Genomic DNA, 16,196 nt, shown 5'->3' on the forward strand with positions numbered 1-16,196 from the left:
AGGAGCATCAGCTTAGTACAGTGAGCACCAGCTAGATGTCAATCGGCTCCCAGGCCAGTCCCCTAAATCAGTGAAAAAGCTGGCTTGGCTTGTCCCAACTAACACTGACCGTTACCATCCAATTCAAGCTGTTGCCCAGGCTTGATCTTCTGTCTGGCTTCAAGAAGAGTGGAGTGACAAGTCCTCAGAAGTCCCAAAAAGAGGGGAAATATCTGGATCCAGGGTAATCCTGAGCTGCTTAGAACCAGTGCTAGTTACTTAGGACCCACTTGAGAAAATACAAGTACTGCCTATTTGATCTTCTGCTCTAAACAAACACCAAAAGGAACAAAGGTAACCCCTATATTATTCAAGACCAAATTATAACACACCTGGCAATGTACACTTCCCTTTGTTTATCATTCAGACCCCTTTGCCAACCTTACTCACCCATTTTGGATATAGTGGATACTGAGTTCACTAAACCAAAAGTATCCTATACTAACATATCCTAATCAGGGCTTCTCTTTCCCAAAGAAGACAGGGAGTTTTTCCCCAAGGCAAATGGGGTTAAGTGATTTGTTCAGGGTCACACAGCTAGGAAGCTTTAAGTGTCTCAGGCCAGATTTAAACTCAGGTCCTCCTAACTCCAGGGCTAGTGTTCTATCCACTGCATCATCTAGCTGCCTCATAAATGTTTTTGACCAAGGTTTTAGCTCCAAGTCACTCTGGCTTTCTGAAACAGAACCAAAATGGTCACCCATACACCTTTCCTTGCCTTCTTCCCAACCCCAGTATTAAAAAGCAAGGTATATAAATGCAATTCTTTCACTGACAAGACTACTTTCTGCTTCCTGAACTCTAAATAAAAGCCACTTTCTCTTTGTAAAAGGGCTTAGCCAAGCCCACAAGGCCCCAAACCCCCTATTTCTGAACATTTAGTATCAGGATCTTCTGTCAGAATGGGGTGGGAGGGAATTGCAAAAAAGAGAGCAACCAGGACACGGAAGCTGTTTTCAAAAAGTGTTTTATCAGAACACAAGGAAACATTAAGAATATATTTGGAAATCTTCATCTTCCTTACCTCATCTAAGTTGGCAAAAGGAAAGCTTTGAATGAACTGCCCCATCCGGCATGAGTTTTCACTCACCAATATACAAGCCAAGCTAGAGATGGCAAAAATCGAAGTCCTCTTCTCTTTCTGGCTAAATCTTCTTGTGGAGTTACTAATATAGCTTAACTTGGGCTAAAGTCCAGCCCCACCTCCAGACATGGAGAAAGGTCAAACTTCACTCAACACCCACCTCAAAGAATAATGAGAGCAAGAGGGCAAAGTCAGGATTTAAAATAGGGGCCTGAATCTGGATATCAGTTTCACAGGAATTAGAGCTGGAAAAGATATTGGAAAAGATCTAGTTCCATTCCCTCACTTTACAAAAGAAAACCAGAGAACCTAAGTGACTAATTACAAAGCTATGGTAAGTAACAGCGACAAGATTCAAACCCAGGTCTTCTTATTCAAAAAACTAGTCCTCTTTTCACTATACTACATTTTGAGTTTTAGGGAACAACTTCTCTTTCTTGGAATTCCCCAAAGCCTAACCTAAATTCTTCCCTAACCTCTCCTGCCTAATTCCAAACATTTCCCTTGATGAAAAAGTCTGGAATTGCTCCTATCCAGAGGGGAAAAGTAATGGGAGTACTAATTAATCCACCATTCTTTCCAGGATAAAATCCAGGATAAAAAATCCAGGATAATAAGAGCCTTGGTATAGCAGTAGAATATTTGGATTAGAGGAAAATCCCCTTTCTACTTCCGATTCTAATCCTGTCTACTTCCCAAGTACAGAAATCAGAAATCATTGTAGCTTCTAGGGAATCTTCAGGTCCAAGAGTCAAAATGGAAACTATAGAGTAGCCTGGGACACCAACTAATATTTCTCGAGGACAAAACCAAAAGCATTGAAGGCAATGGAATTGCGAGGAAATTGAAGGTGAGAGTCAGTGCCCAGCTAGAAAGATACAGCTCTCTAATGACACACCTCCACACCAAATCCTTGAAAAGGGCTCCCTCTCAAAGCCAAGCAAGAGATTGGCAAGATAAGCAGAACACAGTGAATGAGATTAATGGAGAAATAAATGCAAGTGTCCATCAGACAGGAAGAAGCAACCAGGCTCTAGTAAAGACTCAGGGAAGGGGAATGGCTAACAAACCATCAGAAGCACATTATGTGGCTAGGTTCAGACTCACGGAGTTAGTGTCTTCTCCCAAACCAGCCAGTTCTTGTTGTTAGCAGCAGACTCATGGCAGACACCCTCCAGGCTCTCCATATAAACAGACAGCTTGGTTTACGAGCAGCCCAACTCTGGAGCTGCAAAAAGAGAGAAGGGATGCCAAACTACAGAATACCACAACTAACCCTGCCTGTGGGGCTATATGCCACAGATGCTCCCAAAAGAAAAGGTTCAGACAGACCACCCCCTTCAGCAGGTTTGAATAGAGAAAACAACCCTCAGGGGAAGCATGACAATTACCTGTCTTCACCCTCCATCAACCAACTATGCTTGGGCACAAAGCTTTTTCTTTAACGAAAAGAAAAACAAACAAACAAAAAGATCCACAATAATTCTTGAGTGCTCACAGTAAGGGTAGATAAGGAGAAAGAAGAAGGTATTACTGGCAGAGAGATAGACTGCCCTCCCTATTCCCTGCTTCAAAAATATTGCTGCCAGGTTGTACTGTAAAAGTCTGGCAATACCAATCTAAAATGTTGATAGGATCTGGGAGTAAAGCTATCCATGGCCTGGCACTACTACCTATCGACTTAGCCTATGCCAGCTTAGTCTGTCTCATCTCTTCCCACACCGGCAACAAGTAGAAAGTGAATGAAGGAACCAGCCTCAGAACTGAGAAGACGACTACAGGAATTACATCAGAAAATGAAATACAATGGGATAGTGTGTGACCACACTCTACATGCCAGGAGGGGATGAATTAGTGTCCTGCCAGCTCCATAGGCTCTGAAAGGGCCTCTAGGATATAGAAGCCTTATTCTCAGTAGAAAGCTTGTAGATCCAATGAAGTCTTTTCCATCTTTTCCCAGTAACAAAGATGCAGTAAAAAGGATATCACATCCCCCAGCACAAGAGACAATTTCACTTATTCATATGAAAGCATTGTGGGTATAACTTTTCAAGTGGGTGGCAGTAAAAAGCAGGCCATGTCAAGCAGCAGAAGTAACAAAATTCCCCCTTACCCTCACTATATACCCTCTCTGCCCTGAACAGGCCTGCAATGGAAGAGAATTTATCAGATGCTGATTTTGGAATTCTTAGGGTAGAAAGCACCTGAGACTCAGTGTACCAACTGCTGATGGCCAATAAAATGAAAAGCCCAAAGCAGAAACACACCTGCCTGAGTTTAGCATGATGGAGAGTGGGAGGGCAGGGAAAAATGAGGGGGAAAGAGGGACCTGTCCTATAGTAACCTCATGCTGTAGCACTGGTGGCAGCAGCTATGAGACTCTCATAAATCCTTTTCTATTTGCTGAGCTTTACACCTCTCAAAACACAGACCTTTCAGTTCTTTGGTATCTGTGAATAATAGCCCAGAAGTAGAGGGAAGCTTGACAAGCAGGAGACAAGAACTGTCTCTGGAAACCATCCTCGCTCTCAGGTGGTGGATGTCATGCATCACTGCTGGTCCATTGGAAACATGAGTGATCAGATTTCTTAAATTTAGATGGAATAGAGAGTGACAGGCTGTCTAGAAATCCTCATTCACTAGAAAACTCTTCCAAACTCCAGTCTGGGAGAGAACTGTCATTTTTCCAGCAGAAACAGAAGTAAAAGGGAAGTAGATGCCAATCTACCTTCCCTATCTTATTTTATGCAAAGAGCATGATAAAGACCTAATAACTATTCTCCTTCCCTGGAAAAAAATCTAAATGCACTCACAGAGTGCTGCCCAAGAAGTGGTATTATTCTGACTGAATCAAGGAGGAAAGAAAGTGAAAGAGCCACACATAAAATAGGATTACTGACTCAACCTACTCTTACCAGAAGGCAGAGGCAGCTAGATGTTGAAGTGAATAGAGCATCAGCCCTGAAGTCAGGAGGACCTGAATTCAAATCTGGCCTCAAACATGTAACACTTGCAAGCTGTGTAACCTTGACAAGACACTTAATTCCAATTGCCTCAAAAGAGTAAAATGATAATAATAATAACTGTTACCAGAAGGTCCAAAGACTATATCTCAAATTGAGGAATAATTTCAATATGCTTAAATTCAACAAACATTAAGGACCTACACAACATGCAAACTGCACAAGAAGAATACAAAGATGAAAATAACACAGTTTTTGTTAGAATTCTTACAAGGTGCTAAGTCAGTGGAATTGATAGAGACAATGGTTGTTTAGCAGGGTGCTTAACAGATCTCTAGATGTATTTAGTACTTACAACAGTTCCACAAGATTCACACCTTTAAGAGAACATATATAAGCTAGGAGCCTCAACCAGGATGCAGGAGATTCACAAGCCAGCGACGGCAGTTGGGCAGAATAAAGGAAGACAGAGAAGTGGTGGCAGGCTGTCCTGTGGAGAACACTGAAACCAAGATCCGGAAGGCCTCTAGAAAACTAGCTGAGCCCCAAGTGAAGGAGATAAGATTTTAGAAGAGACAATAAAGGATTTGGACTTTAACTCTTGGCTGAATTTGAGGTGATTATTACTCTGAACTGAAACTAAGGTTGCCTCCAGAAGCCCCCCAAGAAACCTGCTCCCAAAGAATATTATATTTAAGAGAAGAACATTACAGTTTTGACTTGAACAGAAAAATATAAGTACCATGATTAAGTGTTACACATAGTACTTGCATGGATACTTTTATTGATAGGTTGTGCTTTTTTTTCCTCTCTCCAAAAATTACTATTTATCATGTGGGATGGCTCTTTAAAAAGTGCAGGGAATAATACTATGGTGATGTAAGAAACAGAGAATATCATAAAAAATTTATTTTCAAAAAAAGTAATGGGACAAAGGAGACATTAAGACAAAATACTTTAGGGAAACTTTGACATTAGGGAGGATTTCACAAAAAAAGGCAGCATCGCTCCAAGTCATTATTAATCAGAGAACTGCAAATTAAGACAACTCTGAGATACCACTACACACCTGTCAGATTGGCTAGAATGACAGAGAAAGATAATGCGGAATGTTGGAAGGGATGTGGGAAAACTGGGACACTGATACATTGTTGGTGGAATTGTGAATACATCCAGCCATTCTGGAGAGCAGTTTGGAACTATGCTCAAAAAGTTATGAAATTGTGCACACCCTTTGATCCAGCAGTGTTACTACTGGGCTTATATCCCAAAGAGATTTTAAAGAAGGGAAAGGGACCTGTATGTGCCAATATATTTGTGGCAGGTCTCTTTGTAGTGGCCAGAAACTGGAAACTGAGTGGATGCCTATCAATTGGAGAACGGCTGAATAAATTGTGGTATATGAGTATTATGGAATATTATTGTTCGGTAAGAAATGACCAACACATGTATACTTATTGTGTATCTAATTTATATTTTAATATATTAAAAAAAAAAAAAAGAGCACATAACTGTAGCACCAATTCCAGTAACTTTCAGTGTCTATGAGTAGGATCATTTCTTGTGTTTCCAAGAGTGAGGGATCTCTAAAATAGAAACGGGAAAGTGTTTAAATAAATCTTTGGGGACTTGGAAAATCTAAATAAAATTTGATATTTATTAATTTGAATAGGAGATTTGCAGTGTTGTCCTGCCCTACCAGGTATGTGACTCGATATTTGGACATGGAGATAATGTATTCCTACCATTTTGTGGTTGGTTTCTGAAAAGTTTGGGCATTTTGGTATGAAGTGGTAAACTTTGGAAAAGCCTTAATTGAATGCTAGGCAGGAGTCAGGATTCTTTATAAATAAAAAGGAGATAATTTCCAAAAAAAAAAAAAAAAAAGAAGAAGAAGAAGAAGAAGAAGAAGAAATGACCAACAGGTTGATTTTAGAAAGGCCTGGAGAGACTTACATGAACTGATGCTGAGTGAAATGAGCAGGACCAGGAGATCATTATATACTTCAACAATACTATATGATGATCAATTCTGATGGACATGGCCCTCTTCGACAATGAGATAAATCAAATCAGTTCCAATAAAGCAGTAATGAATTAAACCAGCTACACCCAGAGAAAGAACTCTGGGAGATGACTATGAACCACTACATAGAATTCCCAATCCCTCTTTTTTGTCCGCCTGCACTTTTGATTTCCTTCACAGGCTAATTGTACACTATTTCCAAGTCCAATTCCTTTTGTACAGCAAAATAACTATTTGAGCATGTATACATATATTGTAGTTAACTTATACTTCAACATATTTAACATGCATTGGTCAACCTGCCAACTAGGGAAAGGGGAGGGGGAAAGGAGGGGAAAAGTTGGAACAAAAGGTCTTGCAATTGTCAATGCTGAAAAATTACCCATGTATATATCTTGTAAATAAAAAGCTATAATAAAAAAAATTTTTTTTAAGGCAGCATCTGCTTAGAGTCTAGGAAAAATAAAGATTTTGATAAGTAGAGACTGCAAAAAGGAGTACATTATAGCCACAGAATTATGTGAATTCACATAGGGCAGAAAACATAGGTTAAGACTGGAGAATAATCAATTTAATGGGAACTGAATATGTGTGGAATGTAAAGTTAAGTTGACAAGATTACAGCTTTTCCAACCTAAGCAATTTGCATTTTATCCTATGGGGAAGTCTGTAAAAGGGAATGGGGTGACCATATTTGTGCATTACAACAATTATTTTAGTAGCTGTGTGAAGGATGGATTGGATAAAAGCCTCAAGGCAGGGAAACTGCCTATTATAATAGTCCACCCAAGAGGAATTATGGTACAGTGGAAAAGAACATATTTAGAATTAAAATAATCAATATTAAACCCAAGATTTGACGGTTTATACCTATTTGACCTTTAAAAAAAGTCACTTCACCACTCTAGTTTCCTTATCTGTAAAACAAGGTGAGACTGACTAAATGGCCCCCAAACCTACCTATCCCAACTTTAAATCTAGGGTCTCAGATGATGAAAACTTAAACTGGGATACTAGCAAGAGAATCAAGGGAAGCAATAGCATGGAGAGAAAATCACGAGGACTTTGCAACTACCTAGAAGAAGAGGAGGGAAAGAGTCAAATGAGACTCGAAGATTTTAAAATAAATTCAGTGGGCAGTAAGTATCATCCACAGAAATAGGTACTTGAGGAAAGTCAATTTTAAGGAAAAGGGTTTCTAAAGAAGAATGAGTTCAGTTTGGGATATGTTAAGTTTGAACTTCTAGCAGGACAGCAGCTAGAACTGCCCAAAAGACAATGAAAGACATGAGGTTGGAATCTAGGAAAGGCACTGGGCTAGGACATAAGGATTTAGGAGTCATTGGCACGTACATGAAAACTGAACCCACTGGAGTAGATAAGATTGCCAAGGAGGAGAGTTGAAGAAAAAGCTTTGGTGGATATACACAAATAAGTGAAAAAAACTGAGACAAGAATAGGCCCCTCAAAGAAGGAGGTAATTTTTTAACCTGATTTGGTTAGTTTGGTCACTTTACCCCTAAAATCTGCTTGATAAATAATCCAAATACCATTTTTTTATGATAACAAAGAAGAGACCATCAACATTAAATTTATAAACTTCACCTTCTCTCATTCTCCTAGTGGCCTTGTAAAGCTAGTACTACTGGAGAATGCAAAAGTCAAAACCAACACTAGAGAATTACAACAATCTTAGCCATTAACCATATAATTCAACTCTCTATAAAAAGAATTAATGTTGCTATTATTAATGCTACTCCTTGGAATTTATAGTTTATATAGCGCTGTTTCTATAAAGAATCAGAATACTTTCCTAAGACACACTCTTCATTCTTCCAAATGGAATGGGAAGAGGACCCTGGTTCTCGGCACATCATAGAGGCGGCAAAGCCAGATGTCATGTCAACTGATTTCTTCTCAGTTTTCTATTTCTATTCTCTACATAATGTCACCCTTAATCCCACCCTTAACTATTCTGTGTTGGGTTAACAATGAAGAACAATAAAGAGGTATAGTATTTCTGGGAACAAACTGCCATCAACACAGACATCCTAGAGCCAAATCACAGACTGGGAAGAGGTGCCTCAGGGGCTACCAAACACCTACACTGAGGAAACCCATCCATTCATGTCACTGTGGAGCAACTTAAATTCCTTTTCTGGCACATTAGTTGAAAGAGCAGCTAAGCAAGGTAGTTTATTTAATAGTTCATTTAACTAACTACCTCTTGATATTCTCTTTCAGGGTTTTTTGACCTTTTTCAATCCCAAGGATATCTGTGCTTTCCTCCCCCTGTGCAGAGGCCCTCTAGTTTTTTTCCTGAAATTCATGACCCAACTGTTACTAGTCCAGTAAAACTTCTAAGTCCATGATGCACACAAACCACCATGAGAGCATCCCCACCTTCCCATCTCCTCTTTCTACCATGGTTAACATCAACCAAAGAAGGAAGATGGGAACCCAAGGATTGAAGACAACACATATCAACTCCATCACATACTAGCCGGGGAACAGGCTAATAAGTACACAAAAGGCATTGGTTGTTTTTATCTTATTTTGCAGAACATGGATCTAAGGTAAAGATAAGAAACCAGGGCAGGATTCTTATGAGTTGTACCAGGCAAGCCAATTTTAGCAAGACTTTGGTTACATCATAATAAAACAAAAAAATTCATGAAATTTGTTTATTCATTTTTATGACTTTAAATTTTAGTTGCTATTTTCCCCTAATTTCATAAGAAAAAGAGCACCTTTTGCTATCTGGGTATTTTATAGTTTTGTAAATTTTCATTTAAATTCTTCCAAATTATTGACTTCATTAGCATGTAGCTGGGTAAATAATTCCTGCTAATTTCCTTACTTTCTCATCATTTTAATATTTGATATAATTTGGTTTTTTTTAATCATGTTAGCTAATACTTCGTTTTTTTAAATAGCTTAAACTAAAAATTTTTTAAAAGCTTCTAATTTTATTTAGCAATCCAATTCTCTTTGTCCTTCCACTTTTACTAAATCTTCAATTTTTATCAGTTTTACTTTGTTTAGATGATTTTTTATGTTATTGTTATTTTTTCATTGTTATCTCAATTCACTGTTTCTGTTGATAGAAGCATTTAAAGATATAAATTTTCCCCTTACAACTGCTTTAGTTGTATCCCTTAAGTATTGGTATATAGTTTCATTACTGTCATTTTCTTTAATAAAATTTCCTATTATTTCTATAATTTTTTCTCTGGCCTATCAGTTTAGAATTACATTAATCTCCAATTAGTTTTTAATACTTTATTAAACATAATTTTTATTACACTGTAATTAATAAATGATTTGTTTAGTATCTTTGTTTTTCAATTTTTTGTGTGATGTCTTTATATCACAATAGCTAATGTTTGTAAAGGTGCCATTAACAGCTGAAAATATATAAACTTCTTTCTATTCCCATTCAGCATCCACCAGAGAACTAATTTTTCCTAATTTTCTCTTTTTTCTAAATTTTCATTCAAGTCTCAGATTTATTTATGATTTAAGTTAAATTTTATGAAAGCCTAAAAGGACTATAAGAAGGCCTCCCTTCTATGGTAAATAAATAAATGTATGGTAGATTTACAGTTTATTTTTCTCCCCATTCAATTAACTTTTCCTTTAAGTACTGCTATTGTTTTGCTACTTGAGGTGCCTTTTGGCATAAAGTAAATTCACTACTTATCTTTTTTTATCTGTATTTATCTATATTTACAGTATTTTATTTATAAATATATTTATATTTACATAATTGGAGATTATGATTGCTACATAAGTTTTTTTGTTTTTTTTAGCTTTATCTGAATGTTGCTATTTTTTTGTCTCAACTAAAAACCCTAAGAAAAAAGTAAAGGCACTGAGATAGGTGAAAATTCAGAAGAAATGGTCTCCTTCCACCAAGATTTTTCCTCATAGACTATCATCTCTCCTACTCTTTTCCCAACCCCCTGAAAGGCTGAGTTTCACATTTTTTCAATTAATTTACTGGGGACAAAACCTAAACTCCACCTAAATCAAAAATTATATTGGCAACTAGCCAGAAATTTAGAGACAATTCCACAAAATAAAATTTCTTTAATATGGGTTTATTGAGATTCAAAAGGAGACCACAAAAGGTTGGGGTCACAGATCCAGTATCCCAAGGCATCTCAAAAGAATTGCAGGTGTGAACCCATCTGTAAATCAAGGGGCAAAGTTTACTGTGATTGTGAAGGGGGAGTAAAACTGTGTTCCCTTTAAAATTATCACTCTGAAACTGTGTTCCCTTTTGATCTCAGGACTTTCTGGAAAGGCATATCCCCCCAGATAAGTTAAATGTCGTTATTCAATTAGAAATCTTGGTCAAAAAGCACCCTTTTGGAGATTCCAGACCCTTTGAATTCCAACTGGAGATATGGGCAGGATACCAATAAGCATCTAGACCTGGGAACTTTGGCTTCCCTTTCAATCTGAAACCTGAGCCTCAAGATTCCTTTTTAAAGGGCAGTTTCTGACTGAGTGGATGCCCATCAGTTGGAGAATGGCTGAATAAATTGTGGTATATGAATATTATGGAATATTATTGTTCTGTAAGAAATGACCAACAGGATGATTTCAGAAAGGCCTGGAGAGACAGACTTACACAAACTGATGCTGAGTGAAATGACCAGGACCAGGAGAGCATTATATACTTCAACAACAATACTATATGATGACCAGTTCTGATGGACCTGGCCATCCTCAGCAACGAGATCAACCAAATCATTTCCAATGGAGCAGTAATGAACTGAACCAGCTACGCCCAGAGAAAGAACTCTGGGTGATGACTAAAAACCATTACATTGAATTCCCAATCCCTATATTTATGCCCACCTGCATTTTTTATTTCCTTCACAAGCTAATTGTACAATATGTCAGAGTCTGATTCTTTTTGTACAGCAAAATAATGGTTTGGTCATGTATACTTATTGTGTATCTAATTTATATTTTAATATATTTAACATCTACTGGTCATCCTGCCATCTAGGGGAGGGGGTGGGGGGGTAAGAGGTGAAAAATTGGAACAAGAGGTTTGGCAATTGTTAATGCTGTAAAGTTACCCATGCATATAACCTGTAAATAAAAGGCTATTAAATAAAATAAATAAATAAATAAAGGGCAGTTTCTGAACTCACTCCTTGCAGAAGGTCCAAAACAGCTTGTTAGAACCCCGCCCACTGAGAAGGCATTCTCTTCTCAGTTCCAGCCTCCATTTCCCTAATAGGACTTTGCCACTAAAGAAGTCAGTATCTTAGCACAGCTGGCTTCCTATCCAACAATAAACTCATTTTTGCCAATTAATATTTCAGGTTCATGAATTCTTTCATGAAGAACCTGCATCGACCAAAAAGGGATTTTAACAACTCTGACTACCACTAACCTCAGCTAGTTAGTGCAGTGGATAGAGCACCAGCCCTGAAGTCAGGAGGACCTGAGTTCAAATCTGGCTTCAGACACTTAACACTTCCTAACTGGGTGACCCTGGACAAGTCACTTAATCCCAATTGCCTCAGTAAAAATAGAAAAAATTTTAAAATTAAAAAATTAACATCAATTGAAGTAGGCTAAGTTCCAAAAGGATTTTAGCAAATAAAGAAAAAGTTAGAGACTAGAGCTTCAAGTTACTTATTTGCTGATTTTATGGTTTACAGATAGGTTTGAAGGATAGCCTATTCACCTTGGTCTCAGGAACTTGGTTATCAATGACCAGCAGATTATCTATCTGACAGTCAACAATGTTTGTAGGATTATCCTAAAGCCAGAAGAAGATTATGCAATCACTGACAGACTTGTTGGAACAACAGCACTCTAAGGTCAGGAGACCCACTGCTTCCCTTAGAAGATATACCTCATCAAGTTTGGTTTGGTTTTTTCCAAAATAGTGACTCTACTATAATTCACCAAAGTACAAAAGATGGAGAGGGAGGCTAAAAGAAATGGACATACAGCAAGTTTACTTATGCAAAAAAAAAAAAAAAAAAAATGGGAACTCTGACAACAACCATGCTGAAATTAAATCACGTGCTAAAACATGCCCTGTGGCCAAAGTTTTAGGACTTCTACTGAAATATAAAGTTATAGTCCATAGAAACAACACGCTTCAGCATGCAAAACTCTTGCAGCACAAATTGAGATAAAGTATAGCATGCTGAGATGTGTAAATTGTTATATATTTGTGGGGGAGGGAAAGTAGAAAAGTCTAACTACATATAATTTGGAATTCATTGCACAATCATAACTCCTTCACTTCTATATAAAAGATTTACCACATCACATCAAGGAAAAAACATTAGAATACTAGAAAAGGAGGTATGCACTGGGCCCCAAATCTGGAGCTCTGTGGACAATCAGACTGCAAGTCTAACCCTGCTCACAACACAGTCATTTATGGAAGTAAAAAAGGGAAAAAAAAAAAAAAAACTGGCCTAGAGGGTATGTTAAAGATGGAACATGACTCAGAAAGAGGGAAAGAGTGAGTCTAAAATACAGGGCGGCTAAGGAAACCCAGTCAACCAAGTACCTGCCACACCCCTGGATCTGTGGCTTCAAAGGTATCTCTTTCCTATCAGGAGAGAGGAGAAAAAGAAGAGAGGAGAAGGGGAAGGAAATAGGAGAAGAGAGAAGGGTGGGAGGGAGGAGGAGGAAGGGGAAGGGAGATAAAGGAAGAGAGAGAAGAGGGGGAAAGAAGGAGAAAAAAAGAGGGGGAGAGGGACCTCTATTTCCTAACAACCAATGCAATCCTAGAACTCCCATTTCATTGGAATCGCATTTGTTTTTCAATTATTTTTATATGGAGGTAAGATCTAGGGAACTGAGGTGAAGTGTGGAATTCCTTATGTCTTTAATAGCACAATTTACTGCTCGCCTTTTTTTTTTTTAAACAACAAAACACTAAAATAAGATTTATAGACACTAAAAAGACTTCTAAACATGAATGTATATGGTGATAAAATTTGTTTCTCAAAGGTTCCCACACACAGGACAGCAAAGGGCTCTAAAAAAAGTTTTATCTTACTGCCCTAAAATGGTTAAATGTTGAATAGGGAGAGAATCCCTTGTTTCATTAGCATTGGCTTGTGTGGCTCTTTATACAAAACAGACTCTGAAGAGAGTCAGGTCAGTGATTCAACTCAGGAAAAAGTCCCAAATGAAAGCTCAGTTCTACTGCCTCATGTCTTCAGTTAGAAGAAAATCATTGGAAAGATCTATTCAATATGCTGACATTGAAGTGAAGCTACTAGACCCTTGTTGATCCACATTCCCCAAAAGCCAGACCTAAATTTTGCCTTCAGTTAGTCCTATTGTTAGACCACCCAAGTCTCCCTGAGGAGGTGCAGTTTCTAGAGGAGGTGTGGCTGTAACCCTAAGGCCACTTGCCTTGGGAGTGCTGAAGTTCCACAGACAATGCTGGCTGCCAGATAACAATCTGTTGGTCAGTGATAACTAACCACTAAACCATAAATTTCAATACACAGGTGCATACCAGACCACTCTTCAATCAATGACTTTGACAATGACAATGAAGCTCCCGATCTGATCTTCTAGTCTTTTTCCTATAAATTTATCTTCTTGTTCCTGGTTCTCTGCAAAATCATTTTGGAATTTAGCCCACTTCAATTTGCTTTACAAATAAATTTTATCTCTTAACTTGGAGATAGATTCAAGCCTGCAAATTCTTTTGAAATACTTTGTGACACTGGTCTGCAATCCCAACCTTTGGGATGAAAAGGTTAAAAATCTGGACTAAAAAATGAATAAATGCCGAGAACTGTATACAAAACATAGATGTCTCACTAGGTACAAGGGAAAGGAAGAAAATAAACATTTGTAGAGTGTTTACTTATGTGCTAGCAATGTGCTAAGAACTTTTATAATTATCTAATGAGATTCTTGTTAACAACAAGGTAGGTATAGTTATTTTCCCCACTTTACTGTCAAGAAAACAAACTAAGTGACTTGCCCAGTCACAGTTAATCAGTAACACATTTGAACCCACTTCTTCCTAACTCTAGGCCCAGTACTTTGTTCACTATGCCACCAGTTACTTAAGATGACTATAACTATTTCCAAGATGTTTATTACAAAATAAAAGAAATGTTCCCAGCTCTTCAGCTTTTTCTAGACCCTCAGAAATCAAAATGTTGCCACCTCAGCCACAAGAGTTTGACCTTATCCTAAGTGATTCTTAAGTAAAAGTGACTGTTTAAAACCAAAGATTTATTCTAAAGAAAACCCAAGTTCCATAAGAAACACTCCTATCATGCAACTCTCAAGGTTAGGATCAAATTCTGAATTTCGTTGAAAAATCAAGCAAAGGGGTAAGTAACATCTTTATCTTCCCTTTCCTTCTAAGTCTGTTGCCCCTCAACTTGAGTTTGATTACTTTTATCTATTCCAAACCCCACTCCCTATTATAAAAATAAACCCTGTATATAAAAATGACAAAAAGAACGTGAGACTAGTTGACCAAGAAATCCAGATCTAACACCTGGATAGTGGAGAGCTGGCTATAGGAACTAATAGGGAGAGGAGGACAATGATGAGTCTTTCTTCTTATTTCACCCCACCTCAATCTCCTATTATTTTGTATAATTTCGCACCGTCTTCTTCCCATCAATCTTGGCTTTAAGTCAGGTTATCAGCGTGAGGTAGCTCAGGAGAGACGGTGTATATGCACACTGCCACACATACCACTGGGAGAAATGCTTCTAAAGCAAACACGCAAAGCCACGTAAAAGGATGATTTTTACGTAGGCAACATGGTGAAATGACAGGGCAATGGACCTTTTTCTGAAGTTTTGAAATCCCACCTACAGGCTCCATTTCCTCAAAAGTAAAATGGAAATTCATGCCATTTGATCCTTGGCGACAGAATGGGATGAAGTTTGTAAATCTTGAAACTCATAAAAATGTTAGTTATCATTTCTCCAACTACATTTTATATATGAAATGGCTCCTTTGTTCAACTCTCCTAAACCAGACGAGCAACTCCTGACCCGAACTAACGACTAGCAAAAAGATGATGTATTCTCCCACAAGTTCCCAACTTCTTGCTCTCGCAAATGAAGGGCGCCTCAACAGCATACCACGCTCCATTCGGGGAGCCCCTTACCCGCTCTGGGGGGAGTGTGCGGCAACGTCCCGCCCCCTCCTCTTCCCAGGTGGCCGCGCTCACTCCGTCCAGTCCCCAAGCCCTTGGGGCAGCTGGGAGAGGGGCGGACGCCGCTGTCAGAGACAGGCGCTCCAAGAAGGTTCCTCTAGGCCTAGAAGGTTTCCCGCAGGCTCGAGGCCACTTCCTCTAGGTTCCCCGCCCCCTTCCCGGACCCTCCAGGTAAAAGGACCTAATCAACCCAACGGCCTCCAAGCACTGGGGGAGGGAAAGGGGGAAGTCCAGCCTCAGGTAGGAAGAGGGGCCGCAAGAGTGCCCTCGGGCCAAGCTCCTAAAGAGCACTTTCCGCAAAATTCCGTGGAACACCTGCTGTTCCACCCTCGCCGGGGGCAGCAAGGTGGGGATCAAAGAGGAGCCCCCCGCCCCTCCCCCACTGCCCCTCCCCCCAACCCATGTGAACCCCCCCTTTTCCTCCCCCTCACCCCAACTCTTCAGCTCGGCCACCGCCCGGCCAGCCTCTGTCAGTTTCAGCAGTCAGCTCCCCCGGCCCCGGCCCCCGCCTCCGCCCCAACTCCTCCAGCCCCCACAACAAACTTTTCACCGCCGCCCGCTCCCTTCAGGCCGCCATCTTGCCGCGGGGCAGGCCGGGTAATCCTCCGCTGAGGGGAAGGGCGGGGGGAGGGGGGGGGGGTCGCAGCCGGAATCCCCACGCACAGCGGCACCGCTCGTCATCAGGGTGGGCGGGGCCCTTGGAAGGCGGACTCTAAGTGGAAAGGGGAGGGGCATAGGGGAGGAGGGAGGAGAAAGGGAAGAAGAGGAAGAGAAGGAGTAGAAGGAAAAGGAGAGAAAGAGGAAGGAGGAGGGAGGAGGGAGGAAGAAGAGAAAGAGGAGGAAAAAGAAGAGGAAGAGGAGGAAAAAGAAGAAGAGGAGAAGAGGAAG

At 39.5% G+C, this 16,196-nt stretch overlaps 1 protein-coding gene across 9 annotated transcripts in view; it reads right to left on the reverse strand.

Moving 5' to 3' along the window:
• TJAP1 (tight junction associated protein 1) overlaps nt 1-15,925 on the reverse strand; it is a 28,240-nt gene extending 12,315 nt beyond the window's left edge. For 6 of the 9 annotated variants that reach the window (XM_031964793.1, XM_031964796.1, XM_031964794.1 and 3 more), the window contains exons 1-2: nt 15,740-15,844; nt 2,231-2,351 (exon numbers count right to left, since the gene is read on the reverse strand). The gene's annotated coding sequence lies outside the window, so the exon portion shown is untranslated. Of the gene's footprint in view, nt 1-2,230; nt 2,352-15,739 lie in introns of all 9 variants that reach the window. The other 3 variants (XM_031964789.1, XM_031964790.1, XM_031964791.1) reach the window with 3 other exon arrangements.
• Nucleotides 15,926-16,196: the final 271 nt, after the last annotated feature.

Source organism: Sarcophilus harrisii, chromosome 4, assembly GCF_902635505.1.
Source record: "Sarcophilus harrisii chromosome 4, mSarHar1.11, whole genome shotgun sequence".
Classification (NCBI taxonomy): domain Eukaryota; kingdom Metazoa; phylum Chordata; class Mammalia; order Dasyuromorphia; family Dasyuridae; genus Sarcophilus; species Sarcophilus harrisii.